The 12,143-nt window shown below is 51.5% G+C and overlaps 1 protein-coding gene across 2 annotated transcripts in view; it reads left to right on the forward strand.

The window, feature by feature from the left end:
- LOC5508685 overlaps positions 1 to 12,143 on the forward strand; it is a 29,280-nt gene that overhangs the window by 15,401 nt on the left and 1,736 nt on the right. The window lies entirely within an intron of this gene.

The raw sequence follows: 12,143 nt of genomic DNA on the forward strand, positions 1-12,143 counted from the left end.
CTCCCCATCCTCTTCTCATCATTTCTCCCCATCCTCTTCTCATCATTTCTCCCCGTCCTCTTCTCATTATTTCTCCCCGTCCTCTCCTCATCATTTCTCCCCATCCTCTCCTCATCATTTCTCCCCGTCCTCTTCTCATCATTTCTCCCCGTCCTCTTCTCATCATTTCTCCCCGTCCTCTCCTCATCATTTCTCCCCGTCCTCTCCTCATCATTTCTCCCCGTCCTCTCGTCATCATTTCTCCCCGTCCTCTCGTCATCATTTCTCCCCGTCCTCTCCTCATCATTTCTCCCCGTCCTCTCGTCATCATTTCTCCCCGTCCTCTCCTCATCATTTCTCCCCGTCCTCTTCTCATCATTTCTCCCCATCCTCTCGTCATCATTTCTCCCCGTCCTCTCCTCATCATTTCTCCCCGTCCTCTTCTCATCATTTCTCCCCGTCCTCTTCTCATCATTTCTCCCCGTCCTCTTCTCATCATTTCTCTCCATCCTCTCCTCATCATTTCTCCCCGTCCTCTTCTCATCATTTCTCCCCGTCCTCTTCTCATCATTTCTCCCCGTCCTCTTCTCATCATTTCTCCCCGTCCTCTTCTCATCATTTCTCCCCGTCCTCTTCTCATCATTTCTCCCCGTCCTCTCGTCATCATTTCTCCCCGTCCTCTTCTCATCATTTCTCCCCGTCCTCTTCTCATCATTTCTCCCCGTCCTCTCCTCATCATTTCTCCCCGTCCTCTCCTCATCATTTCTCCCCGTCCTCTTCTCATCATTTCTCCCCGTCCTCTTCTCATCATTTCTCCCCGTCCTCTTCTCATCATTTCTCCCCGTCCTCTCGTCATCATTTCTCCCCGTCCTCTCGTCATCATTTCTCCCCGTCCTCTCGTCATCATTTCTCCCCGTCCTCTCGTCATCATTTCTCCCCGTCCTCTTCTCATCATTTCTCCCCGTCCTCTTCTCATCATTTCTCCCCATCCTCTCGTCATCATTTCTCCCCGTCCTCTCGTCATCATTTCTCCCCGTCCTCTCGTCATCATTTCTCCCCGTCCTCTCGTCATCATTTCTCCCCGTCCTCTTCTCATCATTTCTCCCCGTCCTCTTCTCATCATTTCTCCCCGTCCTCTCGTCATCATTTCTCCCCGTCCTCTCCTCATCATTTCTCCCCGTCCTCTTCTCATCATTTCTCCCCGTCCTCTTCTCATCATTTCTCCCCGTCCTCTTCTCATCATTTCTCCCCGTCCTCTTCTCATCATTTCTCCCCGTCCTCTTCTCATCATTTCTCCCCGTCCTCTCGTCATCATTTCTCCCCGTCCTCTTCTCATCATTTCTCCCCGTCCTCTTCTCATCATTTCTCCCCGTCCTCTCCTCATCATTTCTCCCCGTCCTCTCCTCATCATTTCTCCCCGTCCTCTTCTCATCATTTCTCCCCGTCCTCTCGTCATCATTTCTCCCCGTCCTCTTCTCATCATTTCTCCCCGTCCTCTTCTCATCATTTCTCCCCGTCCTCTCGTCATCATTTCTCCCCGTCCTCTCCTCATCATTTCTCCCCGTCCTCTCCTCATCATTTCTCCCCGTCCTCTTCTCATAATTTCTCCCCGTCCTATCCTCATCATTTCTCCCCGTCCTCTTCTCATCATTTCTCCCCGTCCTCTTCTCATTATTTCTCCCCGTCCTCTTCTCATCATTTCTCCCCGTCCTCTTCTCATCATTTCGCCCCGTCCTCTTCTCATCATTTCTCCCCATCCTCTCCTCATCATTTCTCCCCGTCCTCTCCTCATCATTTCTCCCCGTCCTCTTCTCATCATTTCTCCCCGTCCTCTTCTCATCATTTCTCCCCGTCCTCTCCTCATCATTTCTCCCCGTCCTCTCCTCATCATTTCGCCCCGTCCTCTTCTCATCATTTCGCCCCGTCCTCTTCTCATCATTTCTCCCCGTCCTCTTCTCATCATTTCTCCCCGTCCTCTTCTCATCATTTCTCCCCGTCCTCTCGTCATCATTTCTCCCCATCCTCTTCTCATCATTTCTCCCCGTCCTCTCCTCATCATTTCTCCCCGTCCTCTTCTCATCATTTCTCCCCGTCCTCTTCTCATCATTTCTCCCCGTCCTCTTCACATCATTTCTCCCCGTCCTCTTCTCATCATTTCTCCCCGTCCTCTCGTCATCATTTCTCCCCGTCCTCTCGTCATCATTTCTCCCCGTCCTCTCGTCATCATTTCTCCCCGTCCTCTCGTCATCATTTCTCCCCGTCCTCTTCTCATCATTTCTCCCCGTCCTCTTCTCATCATTTCTCCCCGTCCTCTTCTCATCATTTCTCCCCGTCCTCTCGTCATCATTTCTCCCCGTCCTCTCGTCATCATTTCTCCCCGTCCTCTCCTCATCATTTCTCCCCGTCCTCTCCTCATCATTTCTCCCCGTCCTCTTCTCATCATTTCTCCCCGTCCTCTTCTCATCATTTCTCCCCGTCCTCTCCTCATCATTTCTCCCCATCCTCTCCTCATCATTTCTCCCCGTCCTCTTCTCATCATTTCTCCCCATCCTCTTCTCATCATTTCTCCCCGTCCTCTCCTCATCATTTCTCCCCGTCCTCTTCTCATCATTTCTCCCCGTCCTCTCCTCATCATTTCTCCCCGTCCTCTCCTCATCATTTCTCCCCGTCCTCTCGTCATCATTTCTCCCCGTCCTCTTCTCATCATTTCTCCCCGTCCTCTTCTCATCATTTCTCCCCGTCCTCTCTTCATCATTTCTCCCCGTCCTCTCCTCATCATTTCTCCCCGTCCTCTCCTCATCATTTCTCCCCGTCCTCTTCTCATCATTTCTCCCCGTCCTCTTCTCATCATTTCTCCCCGTCCTCTTCTCATCATTTCTCTCCATCCTCTCCTCATCATTTCTCCCCGTCCTCTTCTCATCATTTCTCCCCGTCCTCTTCTCATCATTTCTCCCCGTCCTCTTCTCATCATTTCTCCCCGTCCTCTTCTCATCATTTCTCCCCGTCCTCTTCTCATCATTTCTCCCCGTCCTCTCGTCATCATTTCTCCCCGTCCTCTTCTCATCATTTCTCCCCGTCCTCTTCTCATCATTTCTCCCCGTCCTCTCCTCATCATTTCTCCCCGTCCTCTCCTCATCATTTCTCCCCGTCCTCTTCTCATCATTTCTCCCCGTCCTCTTCTCATCATTTCTCCCCGTCCTCTTCTCATCATTTCTCCCCGTCCTCTCGTCATCATTTCTCCCCGTCCTCTCGTCATCATTTCTCCCCGTCCTCTCGTCATCATTTCTCCCCGTCCTCTCGTCATCATTTCTCCCCGTCCTCTTCTCATCATTTCTCCCCGTCCTCTTCTCATCATTTCTCCCCATCCTCTCGTCATCATTTCTCCCCGTCCTCTCGTCATCATTTCTCCCCGTCCTCTCGTCATCATTTCTCCCCGTCCTCTCGTCATCATTTCTCCCCGTCCTCTTCTCATCATTTCTCCCCGTCCTCTTCTCATCATTTCTCCCCGTCCTCTCGTCATCATTTCTCCCCGTCCTCTCCTCATCATTTCTCCCCGTCCTCTTCTCATCATTTCTCCCCGTCCTCTTCTCATCATTTCTCCCCGTCCTCTTCTCATCATTTCTCCCCGTCCTCTTCTCATCATTTCTCCCCGTCCTCTTCTCATCATTTCTCCCCGTCCTCTCGTCATCATTTCTCCCCGTCCTCTTCTCATCATTTCTCCCCGTCCTCTTCTCATCATTTCTCCCCGTCCTCTCCTCATCATTTCTCCCCGTCCTCTCCTCATCATTTCTCCCCGTCCTCTTCTCATCATTTCTCCCCGTCCTCTCGTCATCATTTCTCCCCGTCCTCTTCTCATCATTTCTCCCCGTCCTCTTCTCATCATTTCTCCCCGTCCTCTCGTCATCATTTCTCCCCGTCCTCTCCTCATCATTTCTCCCCGTCCTCTCCTCATCATTTCTCCCCGTCCTCTTCTCATAATTTCTCCCCGTCCTATCCTCATCATTTCTCCCCGTCCTCTTCTCATCATTTCTCCCCGTCCTCTTCTCATTATTTCTCCCCGTCCTCTTCTCATCATTTCTCCCCGTCCTCTTCTCATCATTTCGCCCCGTCCTCTTCTCATCATTTCTCCCCATCCTCTCCTCATCATTTCTCCCCGTCCTCTCCTCATCATTTCTCCCCGTCCTCTTCTCATCATTTCTCCCCGTCCTCTTCTCATCATTTCTCCCCGTCCTCTCCTCATCATTTCTCCCCGTCCTCTCCTCATCATTTCGCCCCGTCCTCTTCTCATCATTTCGCCCCGTCCTCTTCTCATCATTTCTCCCCGTCCTCTTCTCATCATTTCTCCCCGTCCTCTTCTCATCATTTCTCCCCGTCCTCTCGTCATCATTTCTCCCCATCCTCTTCTCATCATTTCTCCCCGTCCTCTCCTCATCATTTCTCCCCGTCCTCTTCTCATCATTTCTCCCCGTCCTCTTCTCATCATTTCTCCCCGTCCTCTTCACATCATTTCTCCCCGTCCTCTTCTCATCATTTCTCCCCGTCCTCTCGTCATCATTTCTCCCCGTCCTCTCGTCATCATTTCTCCCCGTCCTCTCGTCATCATTTCTCCCCGTCCTCTCGTCATCATTTCTCCCCGTCCTCTTCTCATCATTTCTCCCCGTCCTCTTCTCATCATTTCTCCCCGTCCTCTTCTCATCATTTCTCCCCGTCCTCTCGTCATCATTTCTCCCCGTCCTCTCGTCATCATTTCTCCCCGTCCTCTCCTCATCATTTCTCCCCGTCCTCTCCTCATCATTTCTCCCCGTCCTCTTCTCATCATTTCTCCCCGTCCTCTTCTCATCATTTCTCCCCGTCCTCTCCTCATCATTTCTCCCCATCCTCTCCTCATCATTTCTCCCCGTCCTCTTCTCATCATTTCTCCCCATCCTCTTCTCATCATTTCTCCCCGTCCTCTCCTCATCATTTCTCCCCGTCCTCTTCTCATCATTTCTCCCCGTCCTCTCCTCATCATTTCTCCCCGTCCTCTCCTCATCATTTCTCCCCGTCCTCTCGTCATCATTTCTCCCCGTCCTCTTCTCATCATTTCTCCCCGTCCTCTTCTCATCATTTCTCCCCGTCCTCTCTTCATCATTTCTCCCCGTCCTCTCCTCATCATTTCTCCCCGTCCTCTCCTCATCATTTCTCCCCGTCCTCTTCTCATAATTTCTCCCCGTCCTATCCTCATCATTTCTCCCCATCCTCTTCTCATCATTTCGCCCCATCCTCTTCTCATCATTTCTCCCCGTCCTCTCCTCATTATTTCTCCCCGTCCTCTTCTCATCATTTCTCCCCGTCCTCTTCTCATCATTTCTCCCCGTCCTCTTCTCATCATTTCTCCCCGTCCTCTTCTCATCATTTCTCCCCGTCCTCTCGTCATCATTTCTCCCCGTCCTCTCCTCATCATTTCTCCCCGTCCTCTTCTCATCATTTCTCCCCGTCCTCTCGTCATCATTTCTCCCCGTCCTCTTCTCATCATTTCTCCCCGTCCTCTTCTCATCATTTCTCCCCGTCCTCTTCTCATCATTTCTCCCCGTCCTCTTCTCATCATTTCTCCCCGTCCTCTTCTCATCATTTCTCCCCGTCCTCTTCTCATCATTTCTCCCCGTCCTCTTCTCATCATTTCTCCCCGTCCTCTTCTCATCATTTCTCCCCGTCCTCTCGTCATCATTTCTCCCCGTCCTCTCGTCATCATTTCTCCCCGTCCTCTCCTCATCATTTCTCCCCGTCCTCTCCTCATCATTTCTCCCCGTCCTCTTCTCATCATTTCTCCCCGTCCTCTTCTCATCATTTCTCCCCGTCCTCTCCTCATCATTTCTCCCCATCCTCTCCTCATCATTTCTCCCCGTCCTCTTCTCATCATTTCTCCCCATCCTCTTCTCATCATTTCTCCCCGTCCTCTCCTCATCATTTCTCCCCGTCCTCTTCTCATCATTTCTCCCCGTCCTCTCCTCATCATTTCTCCCCGTCCTCTCCTCATCATTTCTCCCCGTCCTCTTCTCATCATTTCTCCCCGTCCTCTTCTCATCATTTCTCCCCGTCCTCTTCTCATCATTTCTCCCCGTCCTCTTCTCATCATTTCTCCCCGTCCTCTCTTCATCATTTCTCCCCGTCCTCTCGTCATCATTTCTCCCCGTCCTCTCCTCATCATTTCTCCCCGTCCTCTTCTCATAATTTCTCCCCGTCCTATCCTCATCATTTCTCCCCATCCTCTTCTCATCATTTCGCCCCATCCTCTTCTCATCATTTCTCCCCGTCCTCTCCTCATCATTTCTCCCCGTCCTCTTCTCATCATTTCTCCCCGTCCTCTCGTCATCATTTCTCCCCGTCCTCTTCTCATCATTTCTCCCCGTCCTCTTCTCATCATTTCTCCCCGTCCTCTCCTCATCATTTCTCCCCGTCCTCTTCTCATCATTTCTCCCCGTCCTCTTCTCATCATTTCTCCCCGTCCTCTTCTCATCATTTCTCCCCGTCCTCTTCTCATCATTTCTCCCCATCCTCTTCTCATCATTTCTCCCCATCCTCTCCTCATCATTTCTCCCCGTCCTCTCCTCATCATTTCTCCCCGTCCTCTTCTCATCATTTCTCCCCGTCCTCTCCTCATCATTTCTCCCCGTCCTCTCCTCATCATTTCTCCCCATCCTCTTCTCATCATTTCTCCCCGTCCTCTTCTCATCATTTCTCCCCGTCCTCTCGTCATCATTTCTCCCCATCCTCTTCTCATCATTTCTCCCCGTCCTCTCCTCATCATTTCTCCCCGTCCTCTACTCATCATTTCTCCCCGTCCTCTTCTCATCATTTCTCCCCGTCCTCTTCTCATTATTTCTCCCCGTCCTCTTCTCATCATTTCTCCCCGTCCTCTCGTCATCATTTCTCCCCGTCCTCTGCTCATAATTTCTCCCCGTCCTCTCGTCATCATTTCTCCCCGTCCTCTCGTCATCATTTCTCCCCGTCCTCTCCTCATCATTTCTCCCCGTCCTCTCGTCATCATTTCTCCCCGTCCTCTCCTCATCATTTCTCCCCGTCCTCTCCTCATCATTTCTCCCCGTCCTCTCCTCATCATTTCTCCCCGTCCTCTCCTCATCATTTCTCCCCATCCTCTTCTCATCAATTCTCCCCGTCCTCTCCTCATCATTTCTCCCCGTCCTCTCGTCATCATTTCTCCCCATCCTCTTCTCATCATTTCTCCCCGTCCTCTCCTCATCATTTCTCCCCGTCCTCTACTCATCATTTCTCCCCGTCCTCTTCTCATCATTTCTCCCCGTCCTCTTCTCATTATTTCTCCCCGTCCTCTTCTCATCATTTCTCCCCGTCCTCTTCTCATCATTTCTCCCCGTTCTCTTCTCATCATTTCTCCCCGTCCTCTTCTCATCATTTCTCCCCATCCTCTTCTCATCATTTCTCCCCGTCCTCTCGTCATCATTTCTCCCCGTCCTCTCGTCATCATTTCTCCCCATCCTCTTCTCATCATTTCTCCCCGTCCTCTCGTCATCATTTCTCCCCATCCTCTTCTCATCATTTCTCCCCATCCTCTTCTCATCATTTCTCCCCGTCCTCTTCTCATTATTTCTCCCCGTCCTCTCCTCATCATTTCTCCCCATCCTCTCCTCATCATTTCTCCCCGTCCTCTTCTCATCATTTCTCCCCGTCCTCTTCTCATCATTTCTCCCCGTCCTCTCCTCATCATTTCTCCCCGTCCTCTCCTCATCATTTCTCCCCGTCCTCTCGTCATCATTTCTCCCCGTCCTCTCGTCATCATTTCTCCCCGTCCTCTCCTCATCATTTCTCCCCGTCCTCTCGTCATCATTTCTCCCCGTCCTCTCGTCATCATTTCTCCCCGTCCTCTTCTCATCATTTCTCCCCGTCCTCTTCTCATCATTTCTCCCCGTCCTCTCGTCATCATTTCTCCCCGTCCTCTTCTCATCATTTCTCCCCGTCCTCTCGTCATCATTTCTCCCCGTCCTCTCGTCATCATTTCTCCCCGTCCTCTTCTCATCATTTCTCCCCGTCCTCTTCTCATCATTTCTCCCCGTCCTCTCGTCATCATTTCTCCCCGTCCTCTCGTCATTATTTCTCCCCGTCCTCTCCTCATCATTTCTCCCCGTCCTCTTCTCATCATTTCTCCCCGTCCTCTTCTCATCATTTCTCCCCGTCCTCTCCTCATCATTTCTCCCCATCCTCTCCTCATCATTTCTCCCCGTCCTCTCGTCATCATTTCTCCCCGTCCTCTCGTCATCATTTCTCCCCGTCCTCTTCTCATCATTTCTCCCCGTCCTCTTCTCATCATTTCTCCCCGTCCTCTCCTCATCATTTCTCCCCATCCTCTTCTCATCATTTCTCCCCGTCCTCTCCTCATCATTTCTCCCCGTCCTCTCCTCATCATTTCTCCCCGTCCTCTCCTCATCATTTCTCCCCGTCCTCTCCTCATCATTTCTCCCCGTCCTCTTCTCATCATTTCTTCCCGTCCTCTTCTCATCATTTCTTCCCGTCCTCTCCTCATCATTTCTCCCCGTCCTCTCCTCATCATTTCTCCCCGTCCTCTTCTCATCATTTCTCCCCGTCCTCTTCTCATCATTTCTCCCCGTCCTCTTCTCATCATTTCTCCCCGTCCTCTCCTCATCATTTCTCCCCGTCCTCTCCTCATCATTTCTCCCCGTCCTCTCCTCATCATTTCTCCCCGTCCTCTCCTCATCATTTCTCCCCGTCCTCTCGTCATCATTTCTCCCCGTCCTCTCGTCATCATTTCTCCCCGTCCTCTTCTCATCATTTCTCCCCGTCCTCTTCTCATCATTTCTCCCCGTCCTCTTGTCATCATTTCTCCCCGTCCTCTTCTCATCATTTCTCCCCGTCCTCTCGTCATCATTTCTCCCCGTCCTCTCGTCATCATTTCTCCCCGTCCTCTTCTCATCATTTCTCCCCGTCCTCTTCTCATCATTTCTCCCCGTCCTCTCGTCATCATTTCTCCCCGTCCTCTCGTCATCATTTCTCCCCGTCCTCTCCTCATCATTTCTCCCCGTCCTCTTCTCATCATTTCTCCCCGTCCTCTTCTCATCATTTCTCCCCGTCCTCTTCTCATCATTTCTCCCCGTCCTCTTCTCATCATTTCTCCCCGTCCTCTCGTCATCATTTCTCCCCGTCCTCTCGTCATCATTTCTCCCCGTCCTCTCGTCATCATTTCTCCCCGTCCTCTTCTCATCATTTCTCCCCGTCCTCTTCTCATCATTTCTCCCCGTCCTCTCGTCATCATTTCTCCCCGTCCTCTCGTCATCATTTCTCCCCGTCCTCTTCTCATCATTTATCCCCGTCCTCTTCTCATCATTTCTCCCCGTCCTCTCGTCATCATTTCTCCCCGTCCTCTCGTCATCATTTCTCCCCGTCCTCTCCTCATCATTTCTCCCCGTCCTCTTCTCATCATTTCTCCCCGTCCTCTCGTCATCATTTCTCCCCATCCTCTTCTCATCATTTCTCCCCATCCTCTTCTCATCATTTCTCCCCATCCTCTCCTCATCATTTCTCCCCGTCCTCTCGTCATCATTTCTCCCCGTCCTCTTCTCATCATTTCTCCCCGTCCTCTTCTCATCATTTCTCCCCGTCCTCTCGTCATCATTTCTCCCCGTCCTCTCGTCATCATTTCTCCCCGTCCTCTCCTCATCATTTCTCCCCGTCCTCTTCTCATCATTTCTCCCCGTCCTCTTCTCATCATTTCTCCCCGTCCTCTCCTCATCATTTCTCCCCATCCTCTCCTCATCATTTCTCCCCGTCCTCTCGTCATCATTTCTCCCCGTCCTCTCGTCATCATTTCTCCCCGTCCTCTTCTCATCATTTCTCCCCGTCCTCTTCTCATCATTTCTCCCCGTCCTCTCCTCATCATTTCTCCCCATCCTCTTCTCATCATTTCTCCCCGTCCTCTCCTCATCATTTCTCCCCGTCCTCTCCTCATCATTTCTCCCCGTCCTCTCCTCATCATTTCTCCCCGTCCTCTCCTCATCATTTCTCCCCGTCCTCTTCTCATCATTTCTTCCCGTCCTCTTCTCATCATTTCTTCCCGTCCTCTCCTCATCATTTCTCCCCGTCCTCTCCTCATCATTTCTCCCCGTCCTCTTCTCATCATTTCTCCCCGTCCTCTTCTCATCATTTCTCCCCGTCCTCTTCTCATCATTTCTCCCCGTCCTCTCCTCATCATTTCTCCCCGTCCTCTCCTCATCATTTCTCCCCGTCCTCTCCTCATCATTTCTCCCCGTCCTCTCCTCATCATTTCTCCCCGTCCTCTCGTCATCATTTCTCCCCGTCCTCTCGTCATCATTTCTCCCCGTCCTCTTCTCATCATTTCTCCCCGTCCTCTTCTCATCATTTCTCCCCGTCCTCTTGTCATCATTTCTCCCCGTCCTCTTCTCATCATTTCTCCCCGTCCTCTCGTCATCATTTCTCCCCGTCCTCTCGTCATCATTTCTCCCCGTCCTCTTCTCATCATTTCTCCCCGTCCTCTTCTCATCATTTCTCCCCGTCCTCTCGTCATCATTTCTCCCCGTCCTCTCGTCATCATTTCTCCCCGTCCTCTCCTCATCATTTCTCCCCGTCCTCTTCTCATCATTTCTCCCCGTCCTCTTCTCATCATTTCTCCCCGTCCTCTTCTCATCATTTCTCCCCGTCCTCTTCTCATCATTTCTCCCCGTCCTCTCGTCATCATTTCTCCCCGTCCTCTCGTCATCATTTCTCCCCGTCCTCTCGTCATCATTTCTCCCCGTCCTCTTCTCATCATTTCTCCCCGTCCTCTTCTCATCATTTCTCCCCGTCCTCTCGTCATCATTTCTCCCCGTCCTCTCGTCATCATTTCTCCCCGTCCTCTTCTCATCATTTATCCCCGTCCTCTTCTCATCATTTCTCCCCGTCCTCTCGTCATCATTTCTCCCCGTCCTCTCGTCATCATTTCTCCCCGTCCTCTCCTCATCATTTCTCCCCGTCCTCTTCTCATCATTTCTCCCCGTCCTCTCGTCATCATTTCTCCCCATCCTCTTCTCATCATTTCTCCCCATCCTCTTCTCATCATTTCTCCCCATCCTCTCCTCATCATTTCTCCCCGTCCTCTCGTCATCATTTCTCCCCGTCCTCTTCTCATCATTTCTCCCCGTCCTCTTCTCATCATTTCTCCCCGTCCTCTCGTCATCATTTCTCCCCGTCCTCTCGTCATCATTTCTCCCCGTCCTCTCCTCATCATTTCTCCCCGTCCTCTTCTCATCATTTCTCCCCGTCCTCTCGTCATCATTTCTCCCCGTCCTCTTCTCATCATTTCTCCCCATCCTCTTCTCATCATTTCTCCCCATCCTCTCGTCATCATTTCTCCCCGTCCTCTCGTCATCATTTCTCCCCGTCCTCTTCTCATCATTTCTCCCCGTCCTCTTCTCATCATTTCTCCCCGTCCTCTCGTCATCATTTCTCCCCGTCCTCTCGTCATCATTTCTCCCCGTCCTCTCGTCATTATTTCTCCCCGTCCTCTTCTCATCATTTCTCCCCGTCCTCTCGTCATCATTTCTCCCCGTCCTCTCGTCATCATTTCTCCCCGTCCTCTCCTCATCATTTCTCCCCATCCTCTTCTCATCATTTCTCCCCGTCCTCTTCTCATCATTTCTCCCCGTCCTCTCCTCATCATTTCTCCCCGTCCTCTCCTCATCATTTCTCCCCGTCCTCTCGTCATCATTTCTCCCCGTCCTCTCGTCATCATTTCTCCCCGTCCTCTTCTCATCATTTCTCCCCGTCCTCTCGTCATCATTTCTCCCCGTCCTCTCCTCATCATTTCTCCCCGTCCTCTCCTCATCATTTCTCCCCGTCCTCTCGTCATCATTTCTCCCCGTCCTCTGCTCATAATTTCTCCCCGTCCTCTCGTCATCATTTCTCCCCGTCCTCTCGTCATCATTTCTCCCCGTCCTCTTCTCATCATTTCTCCCCGTCCTCTTCTCATCATTTCTCCCCATCCTCTTCTCATCATTTCTCCCCGTCCTCTCCTCATCATTTCTCCCCGTCCTCTCCTCATCATTTCTCCCCGTCCTCTTCTCATCATTTCTCCATGTCCTCTTTTCATCATTTCTCCCCGTCCTCTCCTCATCATTTCTCCCCGTCCTCTTCTCATCATT

Source organism: Nematostella vectensis, chromosome 10, assembly GCF_932526225.1.
Source record: "Nematostella vectensis chromosome 10, jaNemVect1.1, whole genome shotgun sequence".
NCBI lineage: Eukaryota > Metazoa > Cnidaria > Anthozoa > Actiniaria > Edwardsiidae > Nematostella > Nematostella vectensis.